Raw genomic sequence first — 13,607 nt, forward strand, 5'->3', positions numbered from 1 at the left:
CACACTAACACAGACAAACCTCATAAACATATATTGAACAAAAGAAGCTAGATTTGAGTTGGCCAAAATGTTCATATGGATTTTTCCATTAGATGTTACCAAAGTCCAAACCAACTTTCTGGCCAAATCAATACAAAAGGGAACATACTCTACGTAAATAAACTTTACGTGAAGTTTATTATATAGAGTTGAAGACTGGAAAAACAAATCACAGGCGATAGAAGGCAGGGGGCAGGGAGTGAGTGGAAGAGGAGCTGAGCAGACTAATCGGGGAGCTGGTGATGGTATGTCCTTGATTTGAATGAAGGTTATGTTATGAAAATTAATCAAGCTATATATTGATTATTATTGTATAAACATAAAGGTCTGTGCACTTATCTGTTTGTATAATTTAATACCAATTCTCCTTGAAAAATGCATCTCACTGATAGTGGATCTTACAAAACCACTGGACTCTAAAATCTGGTGAATTCTTAGATTTAAGGGTCAAGGGAGAATGACTGACTCACCCTTGCTAGCAAGGTGGCAAGAAATGGGGCTGGGAGGATAAACTCTGGAAACACTGTGGTGGTCTTTCAATGCAATATCAGGGATATGAGAATTTATTCAATGAACCCTAGAGACTCAGGGAGTCAAAATGAACAGATTCATGTTTACAGAAAAAAATCCTATACCAAGATCGAAATAAATTGAAAATGTAGAAGGGAGAGAAGACACAGAGGGACTAGGTAAGACGCTGTCAAAATAATGAGGAAAAAAATGAAAGCCTGAGATGGCAAAGAAGTAGAAAGTGTATGTTTTCACCCTGCCCATCCATGTCTGCCCTTGATCTGGACCTACCCAGTAAACAAGTACCGATGCAGAAAACACTGGTTATGCCTGGAAAGTTGCCGTCTCCTCAGCCCAGGAGCATCTTCATGTTGATGGCTAGCAGGAGAGGGGCTGGCCCCCAGAGCACTGCTGTCAGACTGCTTTTATTCTGATGAGTTCTTGGGTGTTAGTTCTTGCCATGCTTCACGTCTCAAGGTACATTCAAGCATGGCATTTCCTGGGGAGTTAAAAGAGAAAGTCACGTTATCCATTGAAAAATCACAGGACAGAAACTGCAAGCAGCAACGATCTGAGGACTACAAAGGTAGATTGACGTTTTTTGATGCTAACTTCTTTACTTGGGTAATACAGTCTGAAGTTTCAGGTAGACTGGAAAGGTTTTCTGGTCTCTTTGATGGATCTTTGTGCATAAATACCTTGTTCATGAATGGAAGGGGGATTTCAGATGTCCACAGGGCTGGAAGAATTCTTGTTATATATATAAAATCATAAACAAATTACAGCATTCCCTATCTTTTTTCCCTGTTTCCAGATAGACAGATGATAGGTAGGTAGGTAGGTAGGTAAATAGAGAGATAGACAGAGATCTTAAGGAATTGTTCTCATGATTATGGAGAGTTTGGCATATCCAAAATCTGCAGTGAGTTAGACACCCAGGGAGATAACCAAGACATCTGAACACCTGCTTTCCTTCTGGGAGTTTGGACATACGGTGCCATCCAGGCAGAGACTGCCTCTGTGAGCAGCTCCCAATAAAACCTTGGGCGTGGAGTCTCTAATGAGCTCCCTGGTGGACAGCATTTTTCAAGTGTCGTCACAACTTGTTGTTGGGGAAGTAAGCACATCCTATGCAAGTCCACTAGGAGAGGATCCTTGGAAGATTGCATCTGGTCCCCCAGACTTTAATCACATATTTATTTTCCCTTTGCTGATTGTGCTTTGCATCTTTTTCTGTAATAAATCACAGTTATGATCATGACTCGGAGAAGGCAATGGCACCCCACTCCAGTACTCCTGCCTGGAAAATCCCATGGACGGAGGAGCCTGGTGGGCTGCAGTCCATGGGGTCGCTAAGAGTCAGACACGACTGAGCGACTTCACTTTCACTTTTCACTTTCATGCATTGGAGAAGGCAATGGCAACCCACTCCAGTGTTCTTGCCTGGAGAATCCCAGGGATGGGAGAGCCTGGTGGGCTGCCGTCTATGCGGTCACACAAGAGTCGGACATGACTGAAGTGACTTAGCGGTAGCAGCAGCATGATAATGACTACATATCGACTTCTGTGAGTCTTCCTAGGGAATCATCAGACTTGGTGGTGATCTTGAGAACCCCCAACCCAGGGTAGTACAAGAACCCATCTTATTCCTTTTCCCCCTTGAACTACACAGAGACACGTACGAGAGTAAATCACATATTGTGTTAAAAGAACATTATAATGGGTAACATAAAAACAGCTCAAGAGGAACCAGTGATTATATAGTATTTGGGGAATAAAAAGTACTAAAAAATAACAAAGTAATGATAATAAGACAAATTATACTTTTCCATTAATTCCAAAGGACATTTCCACTGATTTTCACAGAAAACAAACTTAATTATGTATGTCCAGCAAGAACTATTGTAAATCTTTTAAATAGATCCAGAATATTTTTAGTGACGATAAGTACAGAGATCCATTAACCAAAGAGAAAAATGTTTAGGGACAAGTGAATGAAATTTCAAGCTTAATAGGTTTTGAAATCAATTTATTAGAATTATAAGGAAATCTTTCATGTATAATGATCTCTGGGTTTTGCTTAATAGTCACATTAATTAACTTCTCAAATTCAATAAAAGTGTAGGAAATTTACTTATGTTCAGTTCTTGACAAATAAATCATGGTAATTACATATTCACATGGCCAATGATAATTCCTCTAATTCAGTCTAATAAGCAAGAGTTCTTTTAGATAATTACTCCTTTTTAAAAAAGAAAAAAATCACATGTATAAAATGATTCCTACTGATTAGGAGTTTTGAGGCTTTGTTATGATGTATGAACAAGAGTTTCCGAAATCTTCAAGTCAGTAGTAACATCCTTTCAGGTCCAGCTTTAGTAAGATGTGTATTCACAGGATATCATAACACATCCATATGTGATCTCTGGGGTGGCGGGGGTTGAAGGTGTTGGGTGACATAGAACTGGGATTTTTTAATTTCAGGTCTGCCTGACTCCCACTGTTGCTTTATGGGGAACAAGTTAATATATCAAAATCCCAGGAAAACCATAGATGATGAATATCAAAACCCTAAGAAGTGATTAAAATCTAAGAAGTAAACCATACACCAAGCAAAATTTTCCCATCTTTTATACCACAAATAAGACTGGGATTCCATCACTTAACATTTGTAATCTAAAACAGTGATTTTCAAAGTATTATTCTCAGATCAGAGAAGGCAATGGCAACCCACTCCAGTACTCTTGCCTGGAAAATCCCATGGACGGAGGGGCCTGGTAGGCTGCAATCCATGGGGTCGCTAGGAGTCGGACACGACTGAGCAACTTCACTTTCACTTTTCACTTTCCTGCATTGGAGAAGGAAATGGCAACCCACTCCAGTGTTCTTGCCTGGAGAATCCCAGGGACAGAGAGCCTGGTGGGCTGCCGTCTATGGGGTCACACAGAGTCAGATACGACTGAAGCGACTTAGCAGCAGCAGCAGCAGCATTCTCAGATCATCATCACCTGGGAACTTGTTAAGAATAAAAACTATTCAACAACAAAGACAAACCAGTTGAAAAATGGGCAAAGGACTTGAATAGGCATTTCTGATAGATGGATAGATAGATAGAGGTAAACAGTACATTTGTGCAAATGGTTAATAGGCACATGAAATGATACTCAATATCACTAGCTGTAGTGTAAGTGCTTGACTTTCAATTCCTGAGGCATTTATTTCAAAAGATATCCATTCTGAATAAACACATTGCCAGCTCTATGACACAGTTATTAATACTAACAAACCAACCAGATAAGGGACCAGACTGTCCCACCCATGGAGATCCCCTTTTGGAAAGCCCAAGGTAATCAAGATTGAATTATCCCTTTGAATAACCCACTTCTCCCTTCTTGTGCTATGATTCCTGCTCTTATACTTTCAATTAGCCAACAAGTAGTGAATCCAAGAAACTCTAGACACACTTCACTCTCAGACCCTAATAAAGGCAGAGCCCAAGCTCTAAGCTCTCTCTTTTCTCCCATGACCTCACTGTGGCCCTTGGTTGCGCAATATATCCTCCAGGACTTGTGAGTTAAAAGCATCTTCCTCAAAGTCCCCTGGTGGTTTTTGCTGAAGTATGTCCTGCGATCATAACAACCACAAGAACAGGTCCAGTTGTAAGTAGGGTCTCCCAGTGGGAAAACATCTATAGAGATAGCTAGGATTAACATGAGCCCAGTGAGTTCAGCAGGCATTCCAATGGAGAGCACTACCCCAGGAGGCTTGGGACCTGTGGAACATTAATCATCAGGGAAATGCAAATCAAAGTCACAGCCAAATACCACTTCCAACCCACTAGAATGAAAATGTAAAATATTTAAAAAAAAAAAAACAAACAAACAAAAATAGCAAAGTTTGGTGAGGATGTGGTTAAACTGCAGCCCTTGAGCACTGCTGCTGGGAATATAAAACGGTGGGGCCACTCTGGAAAATAATATGGAAAAGCTAAACAGAATTATCAAATGATCTAGCAATTCAACTTCTAGGTATATTTCCAAAGAAATTGAAAGCAGGAACTCAAACAGATGTTTGTACATCGATCTTCATAGCAGCATTATCCACAGCAGCCAAAAGGTGTGAATGACCTAAATGCTGATTGACAGATGAATGAATAAATAAATGTAGTTTATACCTAAAACAGAATATTACTTAACTTTAAAAAGGGATTAAATTCTGATTCATGCATATTCACACACCATGCATGAACCTTGATTTTATTATGCTAAGCCAGACATGAAAGGACAAAGACCAATTCCACTTACATAAGGTGCAAAGCCACAGCTGGAGACATCCAAGACAAACAGACTAGGCTTTCTCAACCTCAAAGGACAGTGAAGTCCAATCTTAACATTTCTGAGTTCTCACCCTCTCAGTAGGCAGCAGTAGGCAGGAAGAACTGATTCATTAACAGTCATAAGCAACCCTGGGAGTTCTAGAGAGTATTTGGAGAGGAGAAACCTAGGAAGAGTTGGACTTCTTAATCACCTGGCAAGTGAAAGTGTATAAATTTGGTATAAATATGTGACCATATTTTATTGTTGCAGATCAGTAAGGCCCAGACTCTTGTGTTACAAAAGGGAAATAATAATGAGATGTGATTCTCAGCAAGGTTTTTTTTTTTTTCAACTATCCTCTTACACACTTCCTTCCCATGGTACCTGTCTGCAATAAGTCATAGTGGGAAAGAGTTTCAGCAGCCAATTCAGTAATATCTAAATATCCCTGGCAATGGAGAAGCTAGGCATTCAAGAAAAGTAAAATAGGAAATAAAATAGGAAGAACAGAGACTTTCAAGTCAGACAGAGGGCGGTAGGTTCTCCAGGGGTTCCCTGGGGGCTCCATTTCTTAGTGATACTTTGAGAAGCATTGTAGCCTGTACTTGATTAATGGTTGATGTTATTATTCCTGTTATACGTTAGCAGTAGACCTATGAAAGGGGCTTCCCCAGTGGCTCACTGGTAAAGAATCCGCCTGCGATGCAGGAGATTCGGGTTCGATCCCTGGATTGGGAAGATCCACTAGAGAAGGGAATGGCAACCCACTCCAGTATTCGTGCCTGCAGAATCCCATGAACAGAGAAGCCTGCAGTCCATGGGGTCGAAAAGAGTCAGACATGACTGAAGCAACTGAACAACAGCAACTGCAGACCCGTGAAAGAAGTGCATTTAGTAAACTCTTATCTACTACTTACTTACATCTGCTTCGTTCTTTTGTTTTTTAACTTTTTAATTGGAGGATAATTGCTTTACAATGTTGTGGGGTTTTTTTTAAAAAAAGATTTTAAAAATATGAACCATTTTTTAAAAGCCTTCATTGCATTTGTTACAATGGTGCTTCTGCTTTATATTTTGGGGGTGTTTTTTGGCTGCAAGGCATAAGGGATCTTAGCTCCCAGATCCCATATGGGGACGAACCTACAACCCCAGCACTGTAAGTCAAAGTCTTGTAGACTGCCAGGGTAGTCCCAACTCACATCTGCTTTGATTTCACAAGACCCCATAAGCACCCTGAGTATTCTCAATAGGGACCAAGAGCCACTGGATTCTCTATTTTAATCCATTGTCTCTATCGCTTTGGAGCACCTCCTCTTCCACTAATAATAACCACTCTTGGTAGCAGACCTCTTTGGGTATTCTCTACTTCTCCAAGTCTGAATAGTGATGATTATGTATTTCCAATCTTAATCAAGGCTTAAGATATTAAGTCAGCCCAATCAATAGAAGCTTTGTATAATTCAAGTTGAGCACCTCTTATTTTGCTTGAGAAAAGCCGTAAGGATGCTCTCGCTTCTTAGAAAGGGTTGGCTGAAGTCTAAAGATTTTCAATAAGTTCAAATTGCCAGAGACATTTGTTTCTCAGAGGGTTTGAAAGAAAAACGATGAAAATGAGAGTACTGTATAGGAAAGAATTATAAAGGTGATTACCCACATTAGTCACATTTTATCCATTTTCTTTCTCTGCTTTTTTTCCTAAAAAACTAGAAAAGGGACCCAATAAAAACACTGAAATCTGTGAGATTTTCAGCGTTGTACAAAATAACAGAACTACTATTTAATGAAGGTGTGATTCCATGAAGCTTTCAACATAGTAGAGTCGTACGTATTTGCAGCCCTCTGCATGTGAGGACCCATATGCAGGGTGACAGTGGTATTAATCTGCTCTTGGGATGTAAATAAAAAGCGGCAGTGCTGTAACTGCCAGCACCTGTTCAAATGTTCTGTCCAAGTTAGGGGCTGAGACGACACTCCATAAAGATACGGATCAGTGGTGTTCATAAGAACTTCTCGGGTGCCCTTGGGTTGGCATGGAGCTCATTAAGGGAGATGGTGGTGTGAATCTGGGCACTTTGCTCACAGAGTGGAAACAATGATGCTGCATTCGATCTGCCTCTAGAAGCATGGGAGGCCTGGGAGCCCAGGAGGCAGCTCCTTCCATGATTTTAATGCCATTAATACCACTCACAATTTAAAATGAGATCTTGGTAATCAATAATGGTGCTTCATGAATACACACCACACCTAACCGGCTGATTGGTGTTTGCTGGAGATCAGTGAGATTTTCGGTGTTGTACAAAGTAACAGAACTACTATTACTGAAGGTATGAGTCCATGAAGCTTTAAACACAGTAGAGTTGTACGCATTTGCAACCCTCTGCATGTGAGGAGTTCATTTAGTAAAGTCTTATCTTCTGCTTACTTACCTCTGCTTTGTTTTAAATTTTTAAATTGGAGGATAATAGCTTTACAACATTGTGGTTTTTTTTTTTTTTTAAGATTTTTTTAGTGATAGTCAACCCACTCCAGTGTTCTTGCCTGGAGAATCCCAGGGATGGCGGAGCCTGGTGGGCTGCCGTCTATGGGGTCGCACAGAGTCGGACATGACTGAAGCGACTTAGCAGCAGCAGCAGCAGCATCAGTGATAGTCAAAGTATGTAATAATCTATATGGTCCAGCCACCAGCTTGTCAGATGTCAACCTGACATATGTCAGTCAACAACAATCACTGCAGCCCTACTACTGCTTTTTTTTTTTTTTAATTATTTTATGTTGGAGTACAGATGATTAACAATGTGTATTGTGTTAGTTTTAGGTATGGCAAAGTAATTTAGGTATACATGTATCTATTCTTTTTCAAATTCTTTTCCTATGTAGGTTATTATAGAATATTGAGCAGAGTGCCCCGTGCAGTACGTCCTTGTTGGTTATCTATTTTAAATATAGCAGTGTGTACATGTCAGTTCCAGGCTCCCAGTCTATCTCTCCCTTCAGCTGTTCCCCCCGGTAACCACAAGTTTGTTCTCTAAGTCTGTGAGTCTGTTTCTGTTTTTTTAAATAAGTTCGTTTGTATCGTTTCTATTTAGATTCCACATACAAGGGATGTCATACAATATTTCTCTCTGTCTGACTTACTTCACTCAATAGGACACTCTCTAGGTCCAGCCCTGTCGCTGCAAATGGCATTATTTCATTCTTTTTAATGGCTGAGTGATATTCTATTGTGTACATATAAAACAGCTTACAACATCTTCCTTATGCAATCCTCTGTCAATGGACAACTAGGTGCTTCTCTGTCCTGGCTCTTGTAAAAAGCACTGCAATGAACATCAGGGTGCACGTATCCTTTAGAACCATGTTTTCTTTGGATATATGCCCAGGAGTGGATTGCTGGATCGTATGGTGGCTCTATTTTTAGTTTTTTAAGGAACCTCCATATTGTTCTCCCATAGTGTCTGCACCAATTTACATTCCCACTAACAGTGTAGCCCTACTACTGCTTTTCAGCTGAACAGCAGTCCTGCTTATGTTGAATTCTTTAGAATCTGGGTACATTGTAAGAGATCTGCCATAGACTGATTACCAACTCCAGAACCCAAATGAGAAGACCAGATCTTCTTGAGATCTTTGACCCTAAGCATGAAAGGATACATGGAGGTAGATACAGAACAGTCAAATAAGGGACAAAAGAAAGGAGTGTAAACATTCACCTTTAAGGTCCCTATGGAACTCTGATTTTTTGAAAGGACAGAATCTCTTTAAAGAGAAGCTCCATTGTAGCAACAGTAATTCTGATCTTAAATACTTAGTGCATATTTCAGCAGAACAATTTGAAAGAAGAGATCAAGTTCTACCACTAGAGAAAGAATGCTGCTGGCTTTAACCATAGGGCATGATTGTACCAAATTTCCTAACAGATTTGGTATACTGAATAGTACTCATCTCCATTTTATACTAGCAGCCCAATTTCCCTTTGGTAATCAGGATCAATCACCCCAGCCAGTATAGTAACTCCCTTCTTTGCCTATTAATTCAGGGGCAAAAGGAGCCCCAATTACTCAGGTACTAGCCTTAACTTCCAGTTCAATGAAATCATTCGTGTGTTTCCTGGCAGAAGTATTCCTTGCTTTGGAACTAGGACTCCTAGACTAGCAGAGCATAAGGTCACAGGGACAGGAAGTTAATATTTTGCTGGTGGGTCACTAGGTGTAATAGTGAATGGTGACACCTCAATTTCCAGCCTTTGATTCCTGGACTCATGAATCCTGACTATGGGAGAAACAGCACCATGGGGCTTTCCTGGTGGCTCAGACGGTAAAGAAACCACCTGCAATGCAAGAGACCCAGGTTTGATTCCTGGGTTGGGAAGATCCCCTGGGGAAGAAAATGGGTACTCAGTCCAGTATTCTTGCCTGGGAAATTCCATGGGCAGAGGAGCCTGGTGAATTACAGTCCACAGGGTCACGATTAACACACACATCCTCCCAGAGAATATTGCCCACACCCTCCAAGTACTGCCACCTAACTTGTGCTGTATATCTGACCCTGTTCAAAAGACTGTTTTACACGCTACCTGCTTTAGAACAATGGGGAACTTGGTAAGACCTGTGAATGCCATGAGCATGGTCCTATTGCCACACTTTATTTGGTGTGAAATGAGTTCTTTGATCAGAAGCAATGCCTATTACAATGCTGATACTATGACAGTGGGCGAGGCATTCTGTAAGACAACAGATGGTAATTTGGGCAGAAGCATTGCAAGCCGGAAAGGCAAATTCATATCTAGAGTATCTATTCCAGTAGAAGCAAAACACTGCCCATTTTGTGATGGAACTGATACAGTGTAATCAACCTGCCACCATGAAACTGGCTGATCATCCCAGACTGGTGCCATATTGGGGACTTGGTTTTAGAGTCTGCTTTGAAGAAGGAAATGGCAACCCACTCCAGTATTCTTGCCTGGAAAATCCCATGGACGGAGGAACCTGGTAGGCTACAGTCCATGGGGTTGCAAAGTGCCGGACAGGACTGAGCGACTTCACTTTCACTTTTCACTTTGACAGACTGGACACTCAGCAGTGACTGCAGCCAGATCAGCACTGGTGAGTGGAAGTCTATGTTGCTGAACACAGGCTAAAACCTCTGTCCCTACCACCAGGGCCACTTTGTTCATGGGTCCATAGGATGATGGCAAGAAGGGCTGGGGAAAGGCTGACTGGAACCCACAGGACATGTCATCTCATCCTCTTGATTATTAAAACCCTACTAGTTAGTATTAACATGGGATACAAGTATCTTGATTTTTTTTTTACCCAATTACAGAGGTTTATCTATATACTACTTCTCAAGACTTCTTTGTTAGTAATTTTTCAGTCACATTCCTTTTAAGTCCCTACCTATCCAGCTAAACTGCTGGCCACAGTCCCTGCCTGGTATGTAATTGCACATCTGGCCCTTTCCCTTTGCAAGCACGATGAACAAGCAGGTGCACCCCTCCAAGTTTCACTTGGTGGGAGGATTTCCCTTCACCACTCAGAAAGGGGCTGCAGCGCTCCTGTGTATTGTGGTGCCTGAATCCTGTGCAGAACCATCTGCGACTCAGGCACACATTCTGTCTTCATTAGTCAACTGGCTTTAGGGAACTCCCCACGAGGCCATAAATGCAGGCCGGGAGAAAACAATGTTAAGCGTGGAAGTGGGAGCCAAGGGCACTTGGGCCATTTCCTGGTGTAGCTAACTTGTTTCCTCAGGGCCTGCTCAAGCCTGATCTCCTCTATGCTGCTGCTGCTGCTTAGTCCCTTCATTCGTGTCCAACTCTGTGGACTGGAGCCCCCCAGGCTCCACTGTCCACGGAATTCTCCATGCAAGAGTATTGGAGTTGTCACGCCCTCCTCCAGGGGATCCTTCCAACCCAGGGATCAAACCTGTGTCTTCTACATTTCAGGCAGATTCTTTCTTTAAAAAATTAATTTATTTATTTTAATTGGAGGCTAATAACTTTACAATATTGTGATGCTTTTTGCCATGCATTGACATGAATCAGCCATGGGTGTACATATGTCCACCATCCTGAACCCCCCTCCCACCTCCCTTCCCATCCCATCCCTCTGGTTGTCCCAGTGCACTGGCTTTGAGTGCCCTGTTTCATGCATCGAACTTGGACTGGTCACCTATTTCACATATGGTAGTATGTTTCAATACTATTCTCTCAAATCATCCCACCCTCGCCTTCTCCCACAGAGTTCAAAAGTCTGTTTTTTTTTTTTTTTCATGTCTGTGTCTCTTTTGCTGTCTCGCATATAGGGTTGTCATTACCATCTTTCTAAATTCCATATATATGCGTTAATATACTATATTGGTGTTTTTCTTTCTGACTTACTTCACTCTGTATAATAGGCTCCTCGTTAGAACTGACTCAAATGCATTCTTTTTAATAGCTGAGTAATATTCCATTGTGTATATGTACCACAGCTTTTTTATCTATTTATCTGCTGATGGACATCTAGGTTGTTTCCATGTCCTGGCTATTGTAAACAATGCCGTGGTGAACATTGGGGTACACATGTCTCTTTCAGTTCTGGTTTCTTCAGTGGGTCAATGCTCAGGAATGCAGTGGGATTTGTATGGGTCGTATGGCAGTTCTATTTCCAGTTTTTTAAGGAATCTCCACACTGTTCTCCATAGTGGCTGTACTAGTTTGCATTCCCACCAACAGTGTAAGAAGGTTCCCTTTTCTCCACACCCTCTCCAGCATTTATTGTTTGTAGACTTTTTGATAGCAGCCATTCTGACTGGCATGAGATGGTACCTCATTGTGGTTTTGTTTCGCGTTTCTCTGATATGAGTGATGTTGAGCATCTTTTCATGTGTTTGTTAGCATTTCTTCTTTGGAGAAATGTCTGTTTAGTTCTTTGGTCCATTTTTTGATTGGGTCGTTTATTTTTCTGGTATTGAGCTGCTTGTATATTTTTAAGATTAATTCTTTGTCAGTTGCTTCATTTGCTATTACTTTTTTCCCATTCTGAAGGCTGTCTTTTCACCTTGCTAATAGTTTCCTTCATTGTGTAAAAGCTTTTACATTTAATTAGGTCCCATTTGCTTATTTTTGCTGTTATTTCCATTACCCTGGGAGGTGGGTCATAGAGGATCTTGCTGTGATTTATGTCAGAGTGTTTTGTCAGGCAGATGCTTTACCACTGAGCCACCAGGGAAGCCTCGGTCTCCTCTACACTGGCTCCATTGGATGTTGGAGCATGCTCTGCATGCTCAACTTTATGGCTCCGTGGATCTGACAACATTCAGCTCATGAACACAGCTCAGGTCTCATGGTCACTTGATGATCCATACATAAGCATTCCAGTCTCTCTAAGACCCAGTAGCAAGCAAGTTTCTCAAAAGGTGAATAATCACCCCCAAAAGCTGGCAAAATTTGCTCCAAAATCTTAAGGGTTTGTCCTGTGGTTCACATACAGGGGCTGCCAAAGGCTCCAAACAGCGTTCTCATCTGCTACTTCAAGCCCCATTCCATCTGCTGGCTTGTGTGGGCCAAGTAGGAGAGCAGTTTGCACAGTGTCCTGGCCTTGCTTCAGAGTCTCCTCTTGCTCTGGACCCAATTCCAAACCAGCAGCTTTAGGGGGTGAGGGGTGGGGTCACCCAGTAAACAGGCTGGAGTCATACACTCTGAGGAAAAAGGGAAAGTTGCTCAGTCATGTCTGACTCTTGGCGACCCCATGGACTGTAGCCTGCCATGTTCCTCTGTCCATGGAATTCCCCAGGCCAGAATACTGGAGTGACTTAGCTGTTCCCTTCTCTAGGGGATCTTCCCAACCAAGGGATGGAACCCAGGTATCCTGTATTGGAGGCAGATTCTTTACTGTCTGAGCCACCAGGGAAGCCCAAGAATACTGGAGTGGATAGCCTATCCCTTCTCCAGGGGATATGTCTCCTCTAAAACCCAAAGAGACCCACTAGGCTTCGTGTCTCTTTTTTGACTGTAGCAGGGCCAGATGCAACAACTTATCCTTCACCTTAGGAAGGATGTCTTGACATGCCCTAGAAATTTCACTGAGGCTGAAGACCCCGTCCTCAGACATGCAGATGTCTTACTAATAAGTCTGCTGTCATTACAAACTCTTGCTTACTAGGTCCAATCAGAATTCTATCCTCTGGAATTCGCTGGCTGTCCAGTGGTTAGGACTCTGCACTTTCACTGCTGAGGGCCCAGGTTCAATCCCTGTTTAAGGAACTAAGACCCCACAAACTGCATGGCACAGCCAAAAATTTTTAAAGATAATATCCTCAATGTGATGGGCCAGTGTGGTATCTTACGGAAAAGAAATCTATATTTCTGTGGACTAATCACAGGAGTCTAGGAAGCTGACATGCTCCTGATTTAGGACAGTGTGAAGCACAAGCTGGAATCAAGATTGCTGGGAGAAATATCAATAACCTCAGATATGCAGATGACACCACCCTTATGGCAGAAAATGAAGAGGAACTGAAAAGCCTCTTGATGAAAGTGAAAGAGGAGAGTGAAAAAGTTGGCTTAAAGCTCAACATTCAGAAAATGAAGATCATGGCATCTGGTCCCATCATTTCATGGGAAATAGATGGGGAAACAGTGGAAACAGTGTCAGACTTTATTTGTTTGGGCTCCAAAATCACTGCAGATGGTTATTGCAGCCATGAGATTAAAAGACGCTTACTCCTTGGAAGGAAAGTTATGACCAACCTAGATAGCAT

General features: G+C 41.8%; 1 long non-coding RNA gene across 2 annotated transcripts in view; it reads right to left on the minus strand.

The window, feature by feature from the left end:
* The window catches only part of LOC104976077 (uncharacterized), a 119,740-nt gene that overhangs the window by 84,296 nt on the left and 21,837 nt on the right, over positions 1–13,607 (minus strand). For both annotated transcript variants that reach the window (XR_009493147.1, XR_001495283.3), the window contains exon 2: positions 841–1,048. This is a non-coding gene — a long non-coding RNA (uncharacterized lncRNA). The remainder of the gene's footprint in view (positions 1–840; positions 1,049–13,607) is intronic.

The sequence above is a fragment of the Bos taurus genome, chromosome 27, assembly GCF_002263795.3.
Source record: "Bos taurus isolate L1 Dominette 01449 registration number 42190680 breed Hereford chromosome 27, ARS-UCD2.0, whole genome shotgun sequence".
Taxonomy (NCBI): domain Eukaryota; kingdom Metazoa; phylum Chordata; class Mammalia; order Artiodactyla; family Bovidae; genus Bos; species Bos taurus.